At 41.9% G+C, this 27324-nt stretch overlaps 1 long non-coding RNA gene across 1 annotated transcript; it reads right to left on the bottom strand.

The window, feature by feature from the left end:
- Positions 1-2497: 2497 nt before the first annotated feature.
- On the bottom strand, positions 2498-8960 carry LOC107973918 (uncharacterized). The gene is made up of 3 exons (XR_001716436.4): positions 6815-8960; positions 6243-6435; positions 2498-2836 (listed from the first exon to the last, which is right to left on the bottom strand). It is a non-coding gene; the product is annotated as an uncharacterized LOC107973918 (long non-coding RNA).
- Between the last annotated feature and the right edge of the window lie 18364 nt (positions 8961-27324).

Here is a 27324-nt window from a genome sequence, read left to right as displayed (position 1 = left end):
AGCGATTCTTCTGCCTCAGCTTCCTGAGTAGCTGGGCTTAAGGCATGTGCCACCATGCCCAGCTATTTTTTGTGTTTTTAGTAGAGACAAGCTTTCACCATGTTGGCCAAGCTGGTCTTGAACTGCTGACTTCAAGTTATCTGCCGGCCTCAGCCTCCTAAAGTGCTGGGATTATAGGCATGAGCCACTGTGCCTGGCAAAACAAAAAATACAAATTTTTAAAAAACTGTATCTTTTTGAATAGACAATGCATTTACATGATTAAAGCTCCATATATTTAATATATACAAAAGTATATATAGTGGAATGTCTCCTTTCTGCTGAGGGCAGATTTAAAAAGTAACCTATGGCATCAGGGATCCTCATTGGCATATATCCCTTCTAAGGCTCTGTATCTAATTTTGTATTTTTTTGGTAAAAGTGCTCCCCCCAAATTGTATGAGCTTCAGCACACCCAAAACTTGATTCTGCTCTTCTTCCATTCTTAACTCCCGCATCCCATTCCCTTCCCAGCAGGCAGCCAATGTCATCCATTTCTTTTTTTAAAAAATTGTTTATTTTTAATTGACTTATAATAATCATGGATATAATTATTATATTTCAATTACATAATCAATTTCTTGCATATTTTTCTGGATATATTCTATGCACATTTAAGTAAAAACATTTATTTATCTTCCCTTCCCTTTCATACAGATGGCAGTGTGCTATATACACTGTTCTGCACTTTTTGCATTTGTCTTGGAGTAAATTCATCTCCTTAAATTTTGTTTTTTCCATCTGTAATATGGAAATAATTGTACCTATCCCATAGACTTCCTGTTAGGATTACCTGAGATCATGTAAAGCACTTAGCTCATTGCCTGGAATACATTAAGTAATCAATAAATGTAAGTTATTATTCTATTAATGTTTAAAATATACTACAAAGCTACAATAATAAAACTAATGTGGTATTGATAACATATTAGCAGACTGATGAAACAAAGTAAGAAGCCTCTTCAACTTGGTCTTTATGATTTGTGTGCAAGATACTGTTGCCAACAGATGAAATACAAACACTAAAAAGAAAGTTTGTCTCAAGGAACTTAAAGACTAGGAGAAGAGAGAATACCTGTGTGGAAAATATAATACAAAAAGAATTGTGGATAAGATCAGTGCAGTGGTGTGTGCCTGTAGTCCCAGCTGCTTAGGAGGCTGAGTCAAGAGGGTTGCTTGAGCCCAGGAATTCAAGGCCTTAGTGGGCTATGATTATGCCTGTGAATAGACACTGTGCTCTAGCCTGGGAAACATAGTGAGACTCCGTCTCTAAAAAGAAATCAATCAATCAATCACAGATAAATGGCCTTGGGGGTTTAGTGAGGAGCTCTGATGATGGAGACACAGGGAATACAGAATCAGGAAGGTTAAGCGGATGAAGTGGTGTCTGAACTGGCTAAGTAGAAATTTGGAATCCAGCAATAATAGGAAGATGGTGGTTATGGCAAGGATGATCCAATCTGATGGAAGCACAAATGCTGAGAAAAATCTAGTTAACCAAAATAATGTGTAAAAGAGTTTATTCTTTAACATAGAGTTATAGATTGGCAGGATGTTTTCCTATATGACATGATCTCTGGGGTCCTTTCTACAAGTCTGAACAAGTAAAAGAGAGCCAGAAGTCCCTTGGCGGGGGATAAGATGTGCATTTTGATTGAATTTGGCATCTCAATCTAACTCCTAACTGCATTAAAGGGGGAAAACATTATCAATATTAACAAAACTGATCCCTCATGAACAGACTCAAAGTCTAAACCTTCAGCTAGCACTTTATCAATAACATGTTCTAATTACATGTGAGGCTTTGAAAATATACCTCTGTGTGATAATTGCTGGAAAGCAGATTTTAATCCCAGGAACTTATAAATTGCAGTTGTAAAGAAGCAATAGAGAGCTTATCCATTGACACTATTTAGTGTCATTTGATTGCAACTGCAGATATTGACAGGACGCTGCTTGGAACAATGGGTGCCCTGTCCCCCTCTATGACCACCACCCCAGTAGATCAAGTGTATAAGTGACAGTTTATATGCAAAATGGTCCAAAGGCTACCTGATCACCCTGCAAGGCCACATGGGGCTTTGAGGAAACTGAATGCAAAGCCACATGTTAGATAAAATAAAGCTTACATCTTCATCCCAGAAATTAAAAAGCCTCCTGGCAAAGTCAGCTTCCAGAAAAGCTGAGGCCTGAAAGAAGAACCAGTCCCCCAAAGCTCTATCATTGGATTGAATTGTTTCAGACCTGAGGAGGAGGGAGCTCCTGAAGCTGGGCCCACCCTGGCACATGGAGGGTGGGCTTCTTCTGCCATCTGCCACCTCTTTATTCCAATGCCTTCTCCTCTCAGTCTAGATTTCCCTGGGCCCCCAGTCCTCGCCCAACTAGTGTGTGCTGTTTGTGTGATCAGCAAATCATTTAGGGAAAAGCCTTTTAATTAAGAGGAGAGCAACAAATTATTAAATCAGAGTCATTTATTACCCTGCCATCTGGCCAGACTTCCTTCTGGCCCCCCTTCTTCCTCAACCAAGCCTGCACAGGCATATAAAGTAACAAAGAGAATGGAAAAAGAGAAGACTCCTTTCTGCCTGGACTTGGAAAGGACTGTCCAGCTCCTCCTGGAAGCAGGGTAAGGGTTCTAGGAGGACTTTTCCACACCCTTTGTATACTGTAGTAGCCAAGTCTTGGTTTTCCTCTCCTGTAGAACAGGGATGATGAGGTCTACCTTAGGGCTTCTGGATGCCTGGCCCAATGGCTGGTATAGTGGAGGCACTCAGGAAACAGAAGCTGAATCTGAAGCCTGCAAATTGGAAGCTTTGTTATGGATGGTGGCGTCAGCAGTAGTGGAGACAGTGATGGCTGGAGGGAGCCTACTAAATGTTTCCATCCTGCAAGCTCAGCTGGCTCTCCCTCTGTTGTGACCCACAGAGGTATTCCCTTGCTGTCTCCCTGCAAATGCCAGGGAAGCTCAGGAAATTCATGCCCACCCCTTGCTCCCGTCCCCAACCAAACCTAAATGCTGGGACATTATTCTAAGAGAAAGACAGCTGGAGACCACAGTATCTGGTTCAGGCATGATGAGAAGGACTGAGAAACAATTAGAGTAGGAAGAAGCTAAGGAATCACACATAGGGGTGTATTTCAATAGCCAACAACTCAGAGAGGACTATGCGGGATACATGATAAGATAGGCACTATTTCCTAAAAGCAAAACACCACAGTTATGACAGCTATGAATGAAAACTAATACAGGCATATTGGAGACTCAATTACCATGAGTGGTGTGGCAGTCAATGATGTGATTTTCCAAAAGAGTGAGCAAATCTGGTAAATAAATTAACAACACAAACTCTAATCTTCCCTTAATTTACAGAGTAGTTTCATTCTTAGCATATAGTTAGTGCATATTAAAAATCATTTTTAAGAAGTCTGTTTACATATAAAATTGTTACTTTTTAAAGCTCAGATAGTTATAAGCAAGTTATAAACAACTCTGTAAATATCTAGTAGAACATTTGAAAATTGTGTGGAGCATAGGGTAAGTATATATGAGATGGTGAGATTGTCTCACAGACAGTAAAAGATTGAGCTGCCTGGGGTCCCAGCCTCTACTTGCCAGAAGTAAGCCCCTTACCCATCATTGGGGCAACCAAAAACACTCCACACTTTTTCAAAATGCTCCCTAGTGGGTGATCCTGTGCTAGACTAAAAATTGAAATGTGAATCAAACTAAATTAACGTTTAAAAAAACCTTACTTCGACACAATCAAGAAATTTTGAATTTGAATGGATACATGATGATATTTGAAAGAATTTTTGTTTTGTTAGATATGATAATTGTCTTAGTCCATTTGTATTGCTGTAACAGACTACCACAGACTAGGTAATTTGTAAACCATAGAAATTTATCTGGCTCAGGGATCTGGAGGCTGGGAAGTCCAACATGGAGGAGACGCATCTGGCGAGGGCCTTCTTGCTGTGTCATAACCTGGCAGAGGGCATCACATGGTGAGAAACCTCTCCAGAGCAAGACAGCAAGAGGGGGCTGGATTGCTTTTATAACTATCCCACCCTGGAGACAACTAACCACTTCTGCAATAATGATTTTAATCCATTCTTGAGGGCAGAGCCTCCTGATCTAATCACCTCTTATTAGGCCGTGCCTCCCAACACTTTTGCCTTGGTGAGTAAGTTTCCAAAACACCAACTTTGGGGGACACATTCAAATCATAGCAATAATGAAATGGTTTTACATAAAAACACATTCAAACATGCATATACTCATATCAAAAAATCAGGCTCACAATAAAATTTCAGTAGTGACCATCTGAGTACAATATATCTTTGCATTTTATAGAAAGTATATCTTGGGGTGGCTACTCAGCTCCCAAAGACTCACTCATCTTGTGGAACTTCTTTAATACAATACTCAAGGGGACCTTAGTAGTGGAGTTTGTGTCCCTTACTCCCCTGTCTGTAGGTGATGAGTCTATGTGGGGCTGGAGCACCCCTGACCCAATTGAAGCCCATCAAATTGCACAGGAATCTGGCCATTCTGAAAAGAGAGGGCCTGGGGTGTGGGAGCTGAGTCACAGTGGTGGCAACTCCTAGAGAAGAGCCTTGTCCTGCAGGAACTGAAGTCTCCAAAACCACCCTGTTCTCTGTCCTTGTTGAGGCTTAGTAATCTGGTCCTTCCAAGGTTTCTGTGAGACACCACAGAATCTTTCCCCCAGATTCCCTTCATTTGTGTCCAAGACAGCTAAAGTTGGTGCTTGCTGTTTATTACCAAATAATTTTAGCAGGAGTATTTCATTCTGGAGGCAAATAATATTTCAGGAGATGATTTACAGATAAAAGATGGATTACTTAAGACTAGGTCCTTTGGAAGTCAAAATTAGAGAATTGTTATGTTCCTGAATTTGTTTGTTTTTTTAGATAAACACTACAAAGGGGGATGCAGTTGAACTTGGCAAATCGTCTGTCTTTTGATATATTGGAAATTCTCATTTAAATAGAATAGCTGTGATAGCCAGTTTCCAAAAGGGCCCCCAGTATTGTTTGCTGCTTGGTATTCAGATTCTTGTCTAGTCCCCTCCCACACGGAATAAGGCTGACCTATGCAAGCAATAAAATACTATGAAATATTATGTGTGGAGTCATAAAAAATGGAGGCTTCTGCTTTGTCTCTTGGATCACTCACTAGGGAGGAAGCTATTCCCCATGTCATGAAGACCCCATGGAGACAGCCATGTGTTGAGGAACACAGCGTCCTGCCAGCAGCCAGCCCCCACTTGCCAGCCTTGTGAGTATGTGAGCCACCTTGGAAGAGGGTCCTCCAGCCCTGGTTAAGAGGCTTTAGATGAATACAGTATGTGGCGACCATCTTGATTACAATCTCATGAGTGTCCCTGAGCCACTGAAACTGTGAGGGAATCAATGTTTGCTGTTGTTTTAAGCCACTGTGTTTTAAGTTTTGTTATATTCCAATAGATACTTAGCCCAAAAATCAAATCAAACTCCTCACAAACTGTAGGTGGCCTTCCCACTTTCTTTTCCCAGCTGCATTTTTTTTTTTTTTTTTTTTTTTTTTGAGACCAAGTCTCACTTTGCCGCCCAGGCTGGAGTACAGTGACGTAATCTCCGTTCACTGCAACCTCTGCCTCCTGGGTTCAAGCGATTCTCCTGCCTCAGCCTCCCAAGTAAATGGGACTATAGATGCACACCATCATGCCTGGCTAATTTTTGTATTTTTAGTAGAGATGGGGTTTCTCCATGTTGCCTGGGTTGGTCTTGAACTCCTGACCTCAGGTGATCCACCCACCTTGGGCTCCCAAAGTACTGGGATTACAGGCATGAGCCACCACACCTGGCCTTTCCCAGCTACATCTTTATTTTTTTCTTTTGTTTTCTTTTCAACTTCTTTTGGTTTTTCCTCCCCCAACTACATCTTTGGCCTTATCTTCTGGTCCTTTCCCTCTCTCTCATTCTGCTTCAGATACCCTGGTCACCTGCTTTTCTTGGAACTTGCCTGGCACACATCTGCCTCACACACTTTGTATCTGTGGGCCTCTCTGCCCAAACCACCCTTCTCCCAGATACTTAAGTGACTCGTTCCCCTTGCCTCCTTCAACACTTGGTTTAAATCTCCCTTTCTCAGTGATGCCTTCCCTGGTCAACATATTTAAAACGAAAATCTTTCTCCTTACCTGGCAATTCCAACCTCCTCTCCTGTTTTATTTTCTCCATCACTCTTATCACCATTTCACATCCCATATGTTTTACTTGTCCATCTTCTTTATCATCAGCTCCAGGAGGGCAAGGATTTAAGTGCATTTTGTACATGACGTCCTTAGGGTCCAAAACAATGCTTTGCATGAAGGAAGCTCCAATAATTATTTGCTAAGTGAATGAATAAATGAATTAATCTAGTTAGCTTAAGATATTAAACACATTATAGGGGTTCTCTGTAGGAAAATTAGAAACTTTGATAACCCTTGGGAATGAAATAAGAACCACCATCTGGAAATATCCAATACTAACATTTTTCTACATATTCTTCTTGGCTGCTCTCATTCATGCCCTTAGATTTGCAAGGAATGGAAATCCACTCTGGCTAACCCAGACAAATTAAAGGCTGCAGAGGACTCTAGGGAAATGGACAAGGCACAAGGCACCTCTGGGGGTTAAGAGAACCAAAACTCCAACCACCGTGCTGCTCTCTCTGGCTTGTGGGGCCTTAGGACCTCCCTCCCGTGGCATCTCTGCTTCCTCTCCTTACCTGCTCCAATCTGCTCACTCATTAATTCACATATGGTTTTCATGGCTGTCCTGGGACTACCATGCTTTTCGGTCTTGCTGGCTTAGTCCCTCTTTGTCCCAGTTCCCAAGTTCCAGGAAAACTCTTAGTATGCCAGCTTGGGCCAGGCATCCTCGTCGGGTAGACGAGGTCATAAATCTGTATTTGTTTGCTGGAGCTGCCATAATGAAGTACTACAAACCGGGCGGCTCAAGCCATGGAAATCTGCTGTCTCGCGGTTCTGGAGGCCAGAAATCTGAGATCAAGGGGTTGGCGGGTTGGTTCCTTCTGAGGGCTGTGAGGAAGCATCTGCTCCATGCCTCTTGTCAAGCTTCTGGTGGTTTGCTGCAAATCATTAGCACTTCCTGCCTTCCACTGCATCATGTGATCTCTGCCTTCATCTTCACATGACATGCCCCCTGTGTCTATCCCTTTGTTTCGAAATTTCCCCTTTTTATAAGGACACTAGTCATATTGGATTATGGTGCACCCTAATGACCTCTTCTTAACTTAATCATCCACAAAGACCTTATTTCCAAATGAAGTCACATTCTCTGGAATTGGGGGTTAGGGCTTCAGCATAGACCCCGTGATGGTCACACTGAAACACAAACGCTCCCCAACTTACGATGGCTGCAGGACTCACCTCCTTTTCTCTGTTTCTGAGTGAGGGTGATGCTCTGATATCAACTTGCAAAAAGGACAGGTCTAGATGCCCTTTTCCCCAACAGATTGTATTATATAAACGTCTCAACATCTGCCAAAATGGAGACTTGGGCCAGATAATCTCAAACCTCTCTTTGAGATCTTAAAACCCTGTGTTCCCTAAACCTGAGCCATTGGCCTGGCAATATGGGCAATGTACAGGAAAACGAGTGGTCCTGTTTAGCCAGGACTCAGGGTGCCTTTTCTTATAGAGGGTCCTGTGGTTCCAGGCACCTGGAGGGACAGGGTAAAGTCACATAAGTGGGAAGATCATATTGAATTCATCCCTGTATCCTTAGAGCCCAACACAATGCTGGGTCTTGCAGGACATGTTTGATGTCTAAGATAAAACCCCTCAAATGCCAGTGGCTGAGCTGAAGCCCCAGTCCTCAGAGACCCCCAAACTGTTTCTGAGAGTTTCCCAGAGTGCTGCCTTGCATGTGTCCAGAAAGAAATCCAGGAGATGATTACTCTTGTCTTATCCCTGAGCCACTGCCTCCTTCACTGACCTTCACCGTGTTTCGACTGGATATGATTGCCCTGCTACTACCACTAATTCGACTTCTCTGGTCTCAAGGGAGGGGACACTGCCCACTGCTCTGCTCTTTGGTCCCAAATGGGTACCAGACTCTTCCCTCAGCCTCTACAGCATCACTGAGACCAGGCAGTAAATCTTAAAGAGACTTTTCTGTAAGTCGGAGATTAATGGAAGGAAATATAAAAACTGAAAATTACCAAAACTCTTGCCCAATATCAGGTTCTTCCCTAGGATCTGTTTCCTTGTTTGGCTCCTGGGCTGCCTACATTTGGCAAAGGGCAGCCTTCCTTCTGCCCCAAAATGCACTCACTGGGAATATCCCACCCCTCTCTTGGGACACCAGATAAAGACATACTCTGCTCTGGGGAAAACGAACACTTTTTTTTCTTTCCACTCTCTGTCTCTCCTCTTTATATCCTTATAGCCAGCATCAAATCAAATTCTTGCCAGGATGATGGACAATGAGAGTATCCATTAGCTTCAAGGGCAAGCCCTCCCCGTTCCTCCACCAGGGTGTGTCTGGCCTAGATAAGACAACCACAGAATGGCCTGACATTAATGAATTTCTTCACTTGGGTTTGCTAGTCTTATTCCTGTGCACCTTATTGATGAAGCAATGAATGATGTGACCTAAGTCAAGGTACCCACCCTAATTCCAACCAACAAGGCCTACACCAAGCATCTTCTTAAGTATTCAGACAGCTTCCTCTTCACACCAGAGCTTATAAATTCCCAGTACAACCTCCAGCACGGATCAACACTATCTTCCCCTCCTCTGGCCATCGTCAGTTCTCCAAGCCCAGGATCATTAATCACTCTGCCACCACCAGGCCCTTTCTGTCAGCCATGGTCCCCTCTGACCTGTCCTGTCAGTCCCCCTCCCTTGCCTCAGCCTCTGACAGCAGAGCTGAGGCTCACACATGTCAGAATGGAATGGGCAAAACCAATCAACAGGGGTGTGAATCTCCCCTACTGCCCACCCTGCCTCCCACCCTTTCATTCCTCTACTTCTCAATAGCACGCCATGACCTGACACATTTAGATTTTTTTTTTTTCCTTTGAGAAGGGGTCTCACTCTTTTGCCTAGGCTGGAGTGCGGCGGTGCGATCTCAGCTCACAGCAGCCTCGACCTCCCTGGCTCAAGCGATCCTCCCACCCTAGCCTCCTTAGTAGCTGGGACTACAAGCGCGCTCCACCACAGCCAGCTAATTTTTGTACTTTTTGTAGGAACAGGGTTTTGCCATGTTGTCCAGGCTTGTCTGGAACTCCGGGGCTTAAGCAACCCGCCCACCTTGGCCTCCCAAAGTGCTGAGATTAAAGGAGTTAGCCATTGCGCCCAGCCCACACTTGGATTTTTAATTTTTTCCTGGGATTAGCCAAGGGGAAGTGGTGATGAGAAGAAGTGGGGAAGAACTTAGGGAGAACAACAATCTCTGGGGGGTCCTGTGGGGCTTTGGGTGCACCCTAATGCCTGGCTGCCCCGAGCACATAAAAAAGTTCTCCAACTTGGACCCAGATTCCCGTGAGGAGAAAATGCAAAACCTAAATGGAACTGCAAAGGAGAAGCAGAATATGATGCTTTACTTGTGGGCCCATTGTCTTATTTTCTTTACAGCCTGCTTCCTAATTTCTTCAGGGCCCTGGTCATATGGGCATGAATGAATTAAGTGACTGGCATCTCAGTAGGAGGCAAAATTGTAAAGTAGGCCACTCCTGCCTCCTCTGAGCTTCTGGCCGTATTAGCTCTTTGTGCTAAAAGGAGCAGACTCAAGGGCCTCCCTTCCACTCCCAGGAAGCCTGCTTTAATGGTGACCTGCTGGGAAACATGCCCCATTCTTTGTCATCTAAACCCTTAGCAACTCTAATGGTAGGAATTTCAGGCTTGATAAGAAGGGACGGTGTCCCAGGCAGGTGGGTAGAGGAGATATTTTTAGGCAGGCAGAGCCTCTGAGAACCCGTCAAATCACAGCGGCCCGCCCACTCCACCTGTGTTGTCAGCTTTAAATTTGGATGGTATTTTTGGTGGCACAAAAGAGTCTATGCCTCCTGCCACTGGGAGGGCCCATTCTCCCACCCTGCCATTCTCTGGATGTTCCATCCTTCTCCTCCCCGCTGACCCCAGCACCCAGCTGGCTCCACTCAGCTTGAAGGACAGCAGGCTGCCAGACCAGCCTTGCTAGACTGGCCATCTGTCCCAGAGGAGGGTGGCAGTCCCACCTATCCCAAGGCCTCCCAGGGCTGCTGATACAACTGCTCCAAGAAGAAGATTTTATTTTATTTTAATTTATTTATTTATTTATTTTAAGACAGCGTCTCGCTCTGTTGCCCAGGCTGGAGTGCAGCGGCGCGATTTCCACTCCTGGCTCACTGCAGCCTCTGCCTCCTGGGCTCAAGCGATTCTTGTGCCCCAGCCTCCTGTGTAGCTGGGACTACAGGCGTGTACCACCATGCCCAGCCTAATTTTTGTATTTTTAGTAGAACGGGGTTTTGCCATGTTGGCCAGGCTGGTCTTAAACTCCTGGCCTCAGGTGATCTGCCCTCCTCTGCCTTCCAAAGTGCTGGGATTATGGGTGTGAGTCACCATATCCGGCCAAGAGAGATTCGAAAGCATGTTTTCTCATAGGTGCCACCGACTGAGATTGGGTTGCAGGGATAGTGACTTCTAGCACTTCAGGCCAAATCCTCAATCTCTACATGGATCATTTCAGAAAATGGGACCTAATATCAGATAGAGTTGGTGAGGGAAAATGAGCTGGGGTAGAATAATGAGGAGACGTGGCTTCTGGTCCTGACTCTGCCTCTCAGTAACTGAGTGACCTTAGTGATTATTTCCTTCTCTAGGCCTCCATTTCCTCCTCTGTAAAATGAGAAGGCTGGATAGGTTGTATCTATTTCCTTTTAACGCTTCCTTTTTATGGATTTAATATGATTCTTATGACCAAATATCTGTATGAAGCATCCAGGCAATATCTGCAATGATTCAGCGGCATTTGAAATTGTGACAAGTGTCCAAACTTGAGGCCTATACTTTCCTTAATTTTATTAATATTTTAAGGAGAAGTATTTTGTTATATTTGGGAAAGGTACGGGGTGGGAGGAGGCTGAGTAGTGCTTCATTCTACTTTATTTGCTGGTATAGATTAGATTTATTTGTTGGGTTCAGATTAATTTGAAAATACTTATACCTGTTGTCTGCACTGGGGTGACTTTTGGGTACTGGAAACTCTATTCCTATTCCATCTGTATCAGTTAAATCACTCTGTTGCAAGCAACAGAAACCCCAACCCTAATGGACTAAAGCCAAGCAAAGAAAACGTATTGTCTCATAAATCTAAGCCATTTGTCACTAAGATCCACTTCTTCCCTGTCCTCAGCTCTGCATCCTCGAGTCTTAGATAGGGCCTTTCTTCATGATTAGAAGAAAACTTCCAGGCTGGGCACGGTGGCTCATGCCTGTAATCCCAGCACTTTGGGAGGCTGAGGTGGGCAGATCACCAGGTCAGGAGTTCAAGACCAGCCTGGCCAACGTGGTGAAACCCATCTCTACTAAAAATACAAAAAGTTGCTGGGCCTGGTGGCACGAGCCTGTAATCCCAGCTACTCGGGAGGCTGAGGCAGGAGAATTGCTTGAACCGAGACACAGGAGGCGGAGGTTGCAGTGAGCCAAGATGGTGCCACTGCACTCCAGCCTGGGCTGCAGAGCAAGACTCCTTCTCAAAAAGAAAAAAAAAAAAAGAGAGAGAACTTCCAGTAACTCCCAGGGCCACATATGTCCTTATTGAAGTCTATGTCAGTTAGGATAATTTGAGCTGCAAACAGGAGAAAATCTGACCCCAAAGTAGCTTAGATGATAAAGCAATTTTTTTTTTTTTTTTTGAGACAGAGTCTCGCTTTGTTGCCCAGGCTGGAGTCCAGTGGCGCAATCTCGGCTCACTGCAAGCTCCGCCTCCCGGGTTCACACAATTCTGCCTCAGCCTCCAGAGTAGCTGGGACTACAGGCGCCTGCCACCACGCCCGGCTAATTTTTTTGTATTTTTAGTAGAGATGGGGTTTCACTGTGTTAGCCAGGATGGTCTCGATCTCCTGACCTCGTGATCCACCCGCCTCAGCCTCCCAAAGTGCTGGGATTACAGGCGTGAGCCACTGCGCCCGGCCAAGAAATTTTTCTCTGTGCACAAGAAATATAAAGATGTGGTGAGATCCAGAATGGTTGATTAAGCACCTCAACAATGTAGCTGAGATGCCAGGTTTTTCCCACCCCTTCATTTTCAGTGTCAATTCTCTCAGATGGCTTCCCTCATGGTTACACAATGGCTGTTAAATTTTTAAGTGTCATATTCAGACACTGCAATGTGCAGAAAAAGAAGTGAAACTACCTCTCCCTTCTGCTCTTTTGTCAGAAAAAGGAAATGTTTCCCAGAATCTCCTAGAAGGCTTTTTACATCTTATGGGACAGAATTGCATCACATGCCCATTCCTCACCCAGCCACTGATAAGTAGGATAAAATGTTCACAGTTAGCTTAGACTAGTGGTTCTCAATCAGGGGAGATGTTGCCCCATTGGGGCCATTTGACAAAGTCTGGAGTCATTTTGGGTTGTCACTGAGTGGGGTGGGGTGGGGTGCTCCCGCAGTCTAGTAGGTAGATGACAGAAATGCTGCTAAACATTCCAGATTGCACAAGACAATTCTTCTACAACAAAAAATTCTCTTGTCCAAAGTGTCAATAGTGTAATGTTGAGAATCCTGGCTTAGACGATCACCTAGGGTGGAATGGCTGGTGGAAAGTCAACCAGCCGTAATGTCTTCTGCAGTGTCTGCTCTAGGAAAAGTCTTTGTTCCAGAATTTCTAGCAAAATTTCACTACATTTTATTGGCTCTGACTGCATCACATATCCACCCCTGAAACAATTTCTGTGTATAGGAAAATGGGACGCAATTATTGGATTAAGCCTAGGTCACATGTTCCACCTCTGAGCCAGGCTCAAGTCAACTCTACCTGAAACACATGAGCTGAGACTTGGAGAGGAAAGGATGATACCCTAGAGAGAAGCAAGAATGTTATCAAGATAAGATAAATATATGATGAGCACCAATAAACAAGCAAACACAAACAAACAAACAAAACCCCAGATGTCCACTACCCCAGTCCTCTTACTGAGAAATTGTGGACAAAAATTGTGCATGTGCTTTGACTTGGATAGCAGCAGCATCAGCAGCAACAGCAGGCTAATGGGACTGTCCAGGAACTCTCTGGGCTGACTCCATGGATTTCTCACTCCGCATGGTAGATAGAAGTACTGACTTTAATTATCACCATCCAGGAAGTACTTTTCACCTGAGGAGATGCTCAGTCAACCTAGCAAAGTGAAAGTGGGAGGAGCAGAGAAGGAAGAAGGAGAGGAGGAGGCAGCAGCTAAGAAGAGTGCAGAGAGAGGGAGAGTTGGAGCACAGGTATACTGTTTGTCCCCAACCCCAGATGACTTCTCTGGGCTGGGGGCCATTTCTATGACCCAGAAACCCAGGCTTCCCTGTCTTGTGGCTTTCAGTTGGGTTTGGTCAATGGGTGGCATTATCAGGGGATGAAAGGGAAGAGGAATGAGAGATTGGGATATTTGTTCCTCTTGTTTCCTCCCCTACTTGTCACAGTTCTGGCAGTCGCTACATCCAGCTTTGACTAGTGCTTCTGTTGGGTGGTTCCCCATAACACCACTTCCTCCCTTTGCTCCTTTAGGTCTAAAGGTGACATTACATTACTGATGGTACCTTCCTAGATGAGTCAGTATTGGTTTTCTTAATTCTACCTATACATCTGTAAATAGTACCTTCATTAGAAAGTCTCTGAGTGTGTTGTCTGGTTCCTATAAGGATCCTGACTAACAGGCAGGTGGGAGGCACAAGAGCCTCTCGTGCGAGACTGTTGTGCCCGGGTACCACATGCTTTGATCACACCCAGTGCTCTGTGAGCCTAAAGAACATCTACTCATACCTGTTTTTAGGACCTAGCCTTCTTGAGAAGCCTAGTAGTTAAAATGATGGATTTGCAGGTTATTCTCTCTCTCTCCTTCCAATCTCTGCCAACCTCTTCTCCCTATTTTCTAAGCAAGTAAAAAGTATACTAACCATGATACATTTGATGAAGGTGCCTCCCATTTCTTGAACACATTATGTGCCAGACTCTATGGTAAGCACTTAAGATGCTTTACTTCATTTAATCTTCACAACAACTTATATGTTAGATACTCTTGTTTTTCACATTTTACAGTTCAGGGAACTGAGGCTCAGAGAATTAAGTCTTGCCCAAGATCAAACAGCTGGTAAGTGGCTGTGGTAGCTAATACCAGTGGTCACCAATATTTTCAATTCTCTTCCTCTTCCTAGATACGTGGAAAACTTTGTTTTCCATCTTTCTTGGCAATTGGGTAGGGTCTTGTGACTAGTTTTGCCAATGTGTTGTGACTTTGAGTGATAAGGTACTTCTAGGCTGACACATGTAACAGCTCTCATGTGGGCTTTAATGCTTTATTTCTCTACTCCAGCAGTCATGGAGGCATTTGTTGAAATGGAGGTGCCAAAAGATTGAAGAGATGTGGATTGCTGACCCACTGCATGAAGGCAGTTGCCCTACAGAGTCACTTGGACCTGCACTGACTTGGTATAAAGGTAAAATAAGCTTTTATTGTGTTCAGAAACTGAAAATTTGGTGCTGCTTGTTACTGCAGCATAACCTAACCTATCCTGACTGAAACAGTGAAGGAGCCAGGATCAAATCAAAAGTCAGTGTCTTTAACCACTGGATAATACTTCTTCTCCCTGCCTCTTAATCCATGGAAATTTCTTGAAAGTTATGGTTTTGGAAGGATGAGTGAAAGGGGACAAAAGAAAAGAAAGTGATACTCATGAGGACTATTATTGAAGGAATAAAAATGTTAGAAAAGGGATTAGCAAAAAATCATGCTTGTCTTTCCTTTACTCCCCATGTCAATAAAAAAATTAAAGAAAATAAAAGAGAGGAATCTTTAGAAAAATGTTTATACATAAGGCCTCCAGGATTTTTGCTCTTGGCCAGGGAATTAATTGTGGCTGCTTCTAACTGAAAATAACTTGCAGCCCATCTCTAGGGAAGTCGAAGTGGAAATTCTGTCTGCTTTAGAAGAGAAGCTTCAAGCAACAGCCGCTTTGCCGGAAAGCAGGACGGAAACTCCATTCGGGTCATTGTCTCCCTGTGTGGTTTATCTCTTTTTTTGGTTCAATAAAGACAATTTGCTGGTTTAACACTGTTTATTAATCTTAACCACCTCCTCCTTTCAGCCCTCCATCACCTACTGCTCTCAAATCCCAAGGATCGACAGGCCGTGTCTTTGTATCTAAGTTTGGAAAGAACCCAGGTAATGAGGCCAGTGTTCATGGATCTAAAGGCACTTTGTATAATAAATCACAGTCCCCCAAGGTTACTAGAAAACCTGAGTTTAAAGGGATTACATAGGAAACCAAGATGCTAAAATGACCTCTTTTTCTGGAGTGAAAAAGATAATACTTTCTATAGAAAGGAAAAAAAAAAGATTTGACAAAGAAGGTGGTACTTATTGCCCACATCTTTATATATCTATGGATGAGAACATAGAATGGTGACCCATCTTATCCATATTCCAGGGCATGTATACACGTGTCCCCAAGCTGGAAGCAGCTATGAGACAATTTGCTAATTAGCATCATGTTTACACATTTATTGTCAACTGTAATTACTTGTTTATTAGAACAGAGGTTTCCCTGTTTATTACAGTCATTATAGTCTGTCAGCAAGAGATAGTGTGCTTGAATTTCACAAGTATATGTACATTGCACAAATCCTGCCAGCTCTAGCTGGGACCAACTCAGAGTGAAAATGCTCAGAGAGGTAATTCTCAAGGAGGTATGGGGATTTAATTTTAGCTAATAAGGAGTTATCCTGCCCAATAGAACTGCAAATCTTCTCCTAAGTAAGGAATTTGCAGCAAGCTCCTTCTTATTTAGCATGAACATGTTTATCTTCAGTAGTGTTAATGCCAGGCATTGTGCTAGGCACTTACTTGATATGTGTGTTTTCATTCCATCCTCACAACAACCCTTCAATGTGGAAGTGAATAGCCTCATTTTCTAGATGAGGAAACCAAGGCTCTGAGAGGTCAGGAGACTTGCACTGAGGGACGCATCTGGCATCTATTACACACACACACACACACGTGCACATGCATACACACTCTGCTCACTCATGCTCTCGTACCCCACGTAAATGAATTACAAGATAACACTGATTGGGCTAATTTTTCTGGGGTATATAACTGCAGGGGTGTATAAGAAGGGGAATTGCTGGGAAGGACAGGACGGGGAGGTAGAGCCTCTAGGTTAGGAAAGGCAAGCAGAGGTGTGGCAACGTGTTAAGATGGGGAAGCTGGTGATGGAACAAGGTTGTGCTGTTTGCTGAGGAAGTTAGAAAACATGATGACTCATCAAGGAATTGGGAGATCAACTGTTGTGGATGGAGTTGGACAACCAGGACATTAAGAATCATTAGGTCTCTGATTATGTGTAATCCTTTTTTGCTTTCACAGATTCTTCAGGGCAGAGGTTGTGTCCCATAAATAGTGCTATGCATTGAGTGTCTTCTGGCTCTGTCAGTGTGAGGAGTAAGGGGTGGTCATGATCATCTTGGAAAGAGCCCACTGTTGCTGAGAGTTACTATGTGCCAGACACCATGCAAAGTGCTTTACGTTAATTTTTTTCATTTGATTTTTCTGCAGCTCTATGAGGTTTGATCTGTTTTGTTTGTGGATGAGGAAGCAAGCACAAGGAGTAAAGTGGCCAAGGTGACATGACCATGAATTATCAGAATCCAGACTCAATGCTCCACCTTATCTGAACTAACAGAGTTCTGAGAAGTGCCCCATGTAGTAAGTTCCAGCATCCCTCTGAGATGTTGCGGATTCAGTTTTAGGCCACCATAGTAAAATGAATATTGCAACAAAGCAGGTTACACACACTTTTGGTTTCCCAATGTAATAGAAGTTATGTTTACATTATCTTGTAGTCTATTAAGTGTGCAATAACATTGTGTCTAAAAAACAATGTACACATCTTAATTAAAAAATACTTTATTGCCAGAAATGCAAGTGATCATCTGAGCCTTCAGCTAGTCATAATCTTATTGCTGGTGGAGGGCCTTGTCTCTATGTTGACAGTGGCTGGCAGATCAGGCTGGTGGTTGTTGAAGGTTGGAGTGGCAGTGGGTTTTGTTTTTGTTTTTTTTTTCCTTGAGACAGGGTCTTACTCTGTCACACCTAGGTTGTAGTGCAGAGGTGCAATCACAGCTCACTGCAGCCTTTCAAGTAGCTGGGACACCAGGCATGTGCCACCACACCTGGCTAGTTTTTAAATATTATTTGTAGAGACAGGATCTTGCTATGTTGCCCAGGCTGGTCTTGAACTCCTGGGCTCAAGCAATCCTCAGCCTCCCAAAGTGCTGGAATTACAGGCATGAGTCACGCACCTGGCATGTGGTTATTTATTAAAATAAGACAACAAAGAAGTTGGCTGCATTGATTGACTCTTTTGTGTTTGTTTGTTTTTTGAGACAGAGTTTTGCTCTGTTGCCAGGCTGAAGTGTGGTGGCATGATATCAGCTCACTGCAGCCTCTGCCTCCCAGGTTGATTCTCCTGCCTCAGCCTCCAGAGTAGCTGGGATTGCAGATGCCCACCACCATGCCTGGCTAATTTTTATATTTTTAGTAGAGACGGCGTTTTACCATGTTGGCCAGGCTGGTCTCAAACTCCTGACCTCAAGGGATTTGCCTGCCTTGGCCTCCCAAAGTGCTGGGATTACAGGCACAAGCCACCGTTCCTGGCCCAACTGGCTCTTTTAAGAAAGATTTCTCTGTAGCATGTGATGCTGTTTGATAGCATATCACCCACAGTAGAACTTCTTTCAAAACGGAGTCACTCCTCTTAAGCCCTGCAGCTGCTTGATCAACTAAGTGTATGGAATGTTCTAAATCCTTTGTTGTCATTTCAACAATGTTCACAGCATCTTCACCAGGAGTAGATTCCATCTCAAGAAATTACTTTCTTTGCTCATCCATAAGAAGCAACTCCTCATTCATTTAAGTTTTATCATAAAATTACAGCAACTCAGCAGCATCTTTAGGCTGTAATTTCTAATTATGATTATCTTGCTATTTCCACCACATCTGCAGTGACCTCCTCCCCTGAAGTCTTGAACCCCTTAAAGTCATCCATGAGGGTTGAAATCAACTTCTTCCAAACTCATGTTTAAAGTTGATATTTTGACCTCCTCCCATGAAACACAAATGTGCTGAATGACATCTAGAATGATGAATCTTTTCCAGAAGGTTTTCAATGTACTTTACCCAGATCCATCAGAAGAATCACTATGTATGGCTGCTATAGCCTTACAAAATGTATTTCTTAAACAACAAGACAGGAAAGTTAAAATGACTCCTTGATCCATGGGCTATGGAGTGGACGTTGGGTTAACAGGGCAGGAAAACAGCATTAATCTTCTGGTGCATCTCTATCAGAGCTCTTGGGTGGCCAGGTGCATTGTTAATGAGCAGTAATATTTTGAAAGGAATCTTTTTTTTCTTTGCAGTAGTTCTCAACAGTGAGCTTAAAATATTCAGTAAACCAGCCAGGTATGGTGACTCATGCCTGTAATCCAGCACTTTGGGAGGCCAAGGTGGGCAGATCACCTGAGGTCAGGAGTTCAAGACTAGGCTGGCAACATGGTGAAACCCCATCTCTACTTACAAAAAAAATTAGCCAGGTGTGATGGTAGGCGCCTGTAGTCCCAGCTACTCAGGAGGCTGAGGCAGGAGAATCACTTGACCCCAGGAGGCGGAGGTTGCAGTGAGCTGAGATCACACCACTGCACTCCAGCCTGGGCAACAGAGTAAGACTCTTTCTCAAAAAATATATATATATGTGTGTGTGTGTGTATGTGTATATATACACATACATATATGTACATATATGTATGTGTATATATACATGTACAAATATATGTATACATATGTATATATGTATGTATGTGTGTGTATCTAAGACAATGACAAATAATGTATACATATATGTATACATATACACATACGTATACTTATGTACACACATATATGTATATGTATACACATACGTATACATATGTACACACGTATATGTATACATATACACACACGTATACATATGTACACACATATATGTATACATATACACGTATACATATGTACACACATATGTATACATATACACACACGTATACATATGTACACACATATGTATACATATACACACACGTATACATATGTACACACATATATGTATACATATACACACGTATACATATGTACACACATATATGTATACATATACACGTATACATATGCACACACATATGTATACATATACACACGTATACATATGCACACACATATGTATACATATACACACGTATACATATGCACACATATATGTATACATATACACACACGTATACATATACACACATATGTATACATATACACACGTATACATATGCACACACATATGTATACATATACACACACGTATACATATGCACACACATATGTATACATATACACACACGTATAAATATGCACACACATATGTATACATATACACACGTATACATATGCACACACATATGTATACATATACACATACGGATACATATGCATACACATATGTATACACCTATGTATACATATGTACACATATATGTATACACACACCTATGTATACATATGTACACATATATGTATACATACACACCTATGTATACATATGTACACAAGTGTATACATATACACATATATGTATACATACACATATATGTATACATACACATATATGTATACATACACACATATATGTATACATATACACATATATGTATACATACACACATATATGTATACATATACACATATATGTATACATACACATATGTATACATATACACATATATGTATACATACACATATATGTATACATATACACATATATGTATACATACACACATATATGTATACATATACACATATATGTATACATACACATATATGTATACATACACACATATATGTATACATACACACATATGTATACATACACATATATGTATACATATACACACATATGTATACATACACATATATGTATACATATACACATTATATACATATACACATATATGTATACATACACATATATGTATACATATACACATATATGTATACATACACATATATGTATACATATACACATATATGTATACATACACATATATGTATACATATACACATATATGTATACATACACATATATGTATACACACACATATATGTATACATACACATATGTATACACACACATATATGTATACATATACACATATGTATACATATACACATATATGTATACATATACACATATGTATACATATACACATATATGTATACATATACACATATGTATACATATACACATATATGTATACATATACACATATGTATACATATACACATATATGTATACATATACACATATGTATACATATACACATATATGTATACATATACACATATATGTATACATATACACATATATGTATACATATACACATATATGTATACATATACACATATATGTATACATATACACATATATGTATACATATACACATATATGTATACATATACACATATATGTATACATATACACACATATATGTATACATATACACACATATATGTATACATATACACACATATATGTATACATATACACATATATGTATACATATACACACATATATGTATACATATACACACATATATGTATACATATACACACATATATATGTATATTTGTGTGTGTGTATATATATACATCAAATATTCAGTAAACCTTGCTATAAACAAATGTCTTGCATCCAGGCTTTGTTGTTACATTTATAGTGCACAGACAGAGTAGATTTAGCATAATTCTTAAGGGCCCCAGGATTTTTGGAATGGTCAATGAGTATTAGTCTCAACTTAAAGTCATCAGCTGCATTAGCTTCTGACAAGACAGTCAGCCTGTCCTTTAAAGCATCAAAGCCGGGCAATTACTTCTCTAGCTGTGAAAGTCCTAGATAGCATCTTCTTCCAATATAAGTCTGTTTTGTCTACACTGAAAATGTGTTATTTAGTGTGGCCACCTTCATTTATTGTCTTAGCTAGATCTTCTGGGTAACTTGCTGCCCCTTCTCCACCAGCACTTGCTGCTTCGCCTTGTATTTTCATGTTATGAAGACAGGATCATGAACCAACCTTTGCTAGCTTCCAGCTTTTCTTGTGCAGCTTCCTCACCTCTCTCAGCCTTCATAGAATTGAAGAGAGTTAGGTCCTTGCTCTGGATTAGTCTTTGGCTTAAAAGACTGTTGTGTCTGGTTTGACCTTCCATTCAGACCACTAAAACTTTCTCCATATCAGCAATGAGGCAGTTTTGCTTTCTTATCATTCATGTGTTCACTGTAGTACTTTTAAATTCCTTCAAGAACTTTTTCTCTGTATTCATAACTTTGCTGTTTGGCTCAAGAGGTCTAGCTTTTGGCCTATCTCTACTTGCAAAATGGCTTCCTCACTAAGCATAATCATTTCTAGTTTCCAATTTAACATAAGAGACATGCAACTCTGCTTTTCACTTGCACCCTTAGAGGTCATTGTAGTGTTATTAATTGACCTAATTACAGTATGGTTTGGTCTCAGGGAATAGGAAGGCCTGAGAAGCAGGAAAGAGATGTGGGAATGGCCGGTCAGTGGAGCAATCAAGACATACACAATATTTATCAATTAAATGTATTGTTTTATATGGGCATGGCTTATGACACCTCAAAACAATTACTATAGTAACATCTAAGACCACTCATTACAGATCCCCATAACAGATATAATAATAATGAAAAAGTTTGAAGTATTGTGAGAATTACCAGAATGGGACATAGAGACATGAAATGAGCACAGGTTATTGTGAAAATGTCACCGATAGACTTGCTCCATGTAGGGTTGCCACAGACCTTCAATTTGTAAGAAATGCAAGATCTGTGAAGTGCAATACAGTGACATGTAATAAAACGAGGTATGCCTATACTCTTTATTACCCTGGCCCCAGGTTATGAGACAGCATCCTGGATTTCAAGAGGCAACTTTGTTTTTTCTCACTTTTTAATATTGAGGTATTTACCTATATATAGCAAATTGCACGAATCTTAAGTGAATCACTTAATGGATTTTTACCCAATTATCTAATCATGTAATAGTGTTCTATTTCAATAACTATACCTAATCTGAAAAAGCAGAAATGAAAATGCACTTACAAAGTTTTTTTTAATCTCCAGGTAATGTTACTTAGGACATAGTCACATAGCATGCATGTGTATGGTATTACATACAAATTCTTGTTATAATTTATATTTTGGATGGTGTGTGAATTCAGATGCTTAGGGTGCATGTGGTGCATAGGTAGCATTAACTAGAATGTCATAGGACTTTCTCTGTGTTTATATTAATTCTGCTTCACATCTCATGCAGAGATAAACTTTTAGACTCTCCACATAGGGGAGAAGTGACACATCCTGCAGATTCCCCAGGAGAAGGACGTGTATAAATTAAAGGTTTTATTGTTGCTATGTCTGTATCTAAAAATCAATATTTCTATTTGTCTGACTATCAAGCTACATGTGCCCATTGGGCAGCCATTTAAAACAGGCTGTTTTTAAAGCCACATTGTTTTAAGTGGGCCCTGTGTTAAAATGGGTTACGTGTACATGGCTAACGTTTGCAGAATGTGGGTATCACTGTACACATATGAGCTGGGGGAATTTGAGGTAAATACAGATTACATTTCTGTTTAGAACTATGTATGTATACACATACATCTCAGACACCTATAATTCCATATATTGTCACATGTCACTTGAACAAGATGATATGTCACCAATGAGGAATGGTCTGTGGAGGGACTTGTCCCCATGAAGGGTAAAAGCCCTCATGTCTGGGACCACATGTAGGGTGGACACATCAGAGAAGCCCTGGGAAGCATGGGCTGAGACCACACCTCCTTTGTCCCAGCCTCACTCTGAGTAGGCAGCTGCCCTCTCAGCACAATTGAAAAGCAGGTTCCGTCTATCATGTCCACTGCCTCTTTGCAGGCGTATTGAATATTTAATAATGCCATTTGCCTTCCCAGAAAAAGAGCTCAAAGAAGCCTGCACAGGCTGGCAGTAGGCAGCAGGGTGGTGCTGGGGGTGGGTAGCAGGGCCGGTGATGCTACAGAGCAGGCTGGCCAGTTATTTCCCCCCAGGAGCATCCCCAAACTGGAAACCCTGGCAGATGGCTCTGGGCTGGGATGCGACAGGTAAGGATGCCATCTGTGTGGTTTCAGGCACTAGTCAGGAGCCTTGGAGAGGAAGAGGAAGTGCTGAGCTGATATCAAGTGACCATGCCATGCAGTGAGATGGAAATCAGAGACTTATTTTCCACTCACATATAAGAGCTTGGCTCAAATTCAGGCTACCACGGTGTATTCATGGAATAGTGAAGCTAGAAGGAACCATACTGCTCCCTTGGTGCCAAGCAAACATTTTACTGATTGGGAAACTGAGGCCCCAAGTGTACTCAATCTCTGGAGTCATACAGCTGATTAGTGGCCAAGCTGTTTCCACTCTTGCCTACTTCCAGTCCACTCCCTACTCAGCAACCAAAGGGATGTTTTACAAAATAAAAATCCATTACTTAAAATCTTTCAATGGCTTTCCAGCTCAGTTAGAATTAAATGCAATCTCTTTTCCCATTGTTACAGGAGCCTACATAACATGATTCCTGCCCTCCTCTCTCATTTCATCTTCCATTACCCCGCCTCTCGTTCCCTTGCCTCCAACTGGCCTTTTTTTCTGTTCCCCTAATGTGCCACATCAGTCTCACCTCAGGCTCTGTGCTTGCTGACTTCTCTGATTGAAAACAGCCTCAGATCTTCACATCATTAGTTCCTTCTCTTTGAGGTCTAAATTCAGGGAAGCCATCGCAGCCCTTACCATCTATTTTCCTCTCATCAACACACATTCTAGTGGGTCATTCTCTATCACATTACTGTGTTTAGTCTACTTATAGCACTTATCAACACAGGAAATTAACTTATTTTATTTGCTTACTTTTCTGTCTTTCGCATTAGGCTAACTTTGTGAGGGCATGGACATGATCTGTCTTGCTCCCTACTGTACACCTATCACTGGGAGGGTCTAGGGCTCCAGTGCCAAATGATCAAATCTCTGTTCAGCATCTTTTCTGTTTCATTATGTTGCTTCTTTTTGACATTGATCCAGAAATTGCTCTTTACTCACTCATGTCTACAGAGTAATATTAACTCATGGCATGCAGTGGCTAGCTCTGCTCTCACAGTAGCTGATAACTGAAGGGTGGGGTCCTGGCTCTGGGCTTTACCTTTTAAGTCAGTGTTCTTCACAAGGGAGCTCAAGGATCACCTGTCTCAGAATTGCCCAAGGAACTAATCCAAAGTGCATAACCTAAATCCTACACTGTACTAAATTGGAATCTCTGGAGGCGAGAGTCTACCAAGGAATCTGCCCCTTTAATGAGCACCACAGGTGATCCTTAAGATAATCTTAGGGCATGAATTCATGCTCACCAATTAAGCATATCAAAATACTTCCCCCTCCCCACCCCCATGAGCTCTCACATTTATACTTTCAATGCCTTATGAATGATCAAACTCTGTCTGAGGTTAGGGTAGCATACCTTGAGATAGAGGAAGTATGGGCATAATGGTTGGTGTTCTAAGTGCCCTTATGTATGGGTTATCAATTGCTGTGTAACAAATTACCCCAAAACGTAGTGTGCACCTCTCAGCTCACCAGAAACTCCTTGAGAAGTATGGAGCAGGGTAACATAGGTCAGGAGTAGAAATAGGAGAGGAAATTAAAATCCATTTCAAATTACCCCCTTGTCAATGGTTTAGTTAAAGGCTTGGAGAAGAGGCTGGGGATATTGGTGAAGACGATGCTGCAATATTGCCCTGGATTCTTATGATCTATAAGTCAAAGAGAACTAGGCTTAGAATTATGCTGACTACAGTGATGATGGACACAACCAATTCAACACATTTTTACTGAGCGCCTGCTATGTCTCGTCACTGATCTAGGCACATGGGATCAAAATGGATCCCCTCTAGAATACTTGCCCCATGGAGTCTAAATTTCAGAAAAGGAAACAGAAGATGGTGCTGGGATTCCCCTTCCATGTTTGGAACATTTCATTCTTGAGTTCTTAGTCATTAGAGACTTGGTCTACACCAAGTAAATAAGTCTCTAGTTCCCATCCCACCACATGCCATGGTCACTTGATATCTACACTGTGTTCCGAAGCTCAATGAGGGATTCTGAAAACTTTATCTCTTCCAAGGCTTGCAGATTGATATCTGTCCAAAATGTTTTTATGCAGGGAAGCAGACTCTTGTTGACAGGCAGTTATCTCTGTGTATGTGTTTTGGAGGTGGCAGCTGTGATCACATATAGAGGGCTTAAGACAACCACATCTATCTAATAGTTTCTGACAGTTAGGAATTCAGGCACAGCTTTTCTGGGACCCCTGGCTCAGGACTTTCATAAGGCTGCAATCGAGGTGTCAGCCAATACTGCAGTCATCTCAAGGCTCAACTGGGGAAGGATCCACTTCCAAGCTCACTCACAGGGCTGTTGGCAAGATTTAGTTCCTCATGGGCTGTTGAACTAAGGGCCTTGGTTCCTTGCTGGCTGTTGGCTGGAGTCTGTTCTCAGTTCCTCACCACATGGGAGAGCCTCCATAGGACAGCTCACACTATGGCACCTGGTCTCCATCACAGTGAACAAGTGAGAAGAGCCAGAGAGAGCAAGGGCAAGCAGGGTGCAAGTCACAGCTCTCCCCCTCCCCCTCCTCCTCCTCTTCTTCTTCTTCCTCCTCCTCCTCCTTCTCCTCCTCCTCCTCCTCTTCTTCCTCTTCTTCTTCTCCTTCTCCTTCTCCTTCTCCTTCTTCTTCTTCTTCTTCTTCTTCTTCCTCTTCTTCTTCTATATTTTTGAGACAGGATCTCACTCTGTCACCCAGGCTACAGTGCTGTGGCACAATCTCAGCTCACTGTAACCTCCACCTCCTGGATTCAAGTGATTCTCAAGCCTCAGCCTCCTAAGTAGCTGGGACTACAGGTGCACACCACAATACCTCGCTAATTTTTGTATTTTTAGTTGTATTTTGTATTTTCACCATGTTGGCAAGGCTGGTCTTGAACTCCTGACTTCAAGTGATCTGTCTTCTTTGGCCTCCCAAAGTGCTGGGATTACAAGTGTAAGCCACCGCACCCAGCCAAATCACAGTCTTTTGTATCCTGATCTCTGAAGTGATATCCCATCACTTTCACTGTATTCTAATTATTAGAATCAAATAAGGCATGGATGTCAGGGGACAGGGATCACTGGGGCCATTTAAGAAGCTCCCTACCACACTTTACCTTGAATTTGAACTATCTTTTGACATGGGACATGTATGGCAGACAGATAACTATGTGGGGATTCCATGTGGCACCTGGAGATCTAATTAAAAAGGCAGTATTTCATGGTAAGAAGAGCATAGACTTCAGGTTCAGAGAGGCCTCTGTTAGAATCTCAGCTTTAGTATTTACCAACTGCATGACCTTAGACTTAGTTTCCCCAAGACTCAGTTTTCTTACCTCAAAAATGTGAAAAATAACACCTATCATCTAAGGCATTTTGAGGTTTAAAAAAATCACTTGGGTAAGGCACTTGTCAAAAAGTGAATTTCCAGGTTGTTTCCCAAGAAATTCTTACTCAGTAGACTTGCAGTGGCACCTAAGAATTTATATTTTTAATAAGTGTCCAGGTGCTTCTAAGTACATATGAAAAGTACATGGTAGCTGTTAATTTGCCTATTAACCATAATTCTACACCTATTCTTGAGGAGCTATATGTTTGAAGAAAGTCAAATGTGATATAGTAGAAAGCAAATTGTATTGAGGATTAGAAGAGGAGGTATGTGAGTTCTGGCCTCTATCTGACACTTACTTTGCAATGAGATCTTAGTCATAGAGCTATCCAATTTTTCTAAACCTCTTTTTTTAAAGGGTCGTAAAATCTC

Source organism: Pan troglodytes, chromosome 13 (genome assembly GCF_028858775.2).
Source record: "Pan troglodytes isolate AG18354 chromosome 13, NHGRI_mPanTro3-v2.0_pri, whole genome shotgun sequence".
NCBI lineage: Eukaryota > Metazoa > Chordata > Mammalia > Primates > Hominidae > Pan > Pan troglodytes.
This window is presented reverse-complemented; position numbering and strand designations above follow the sequence as displayed.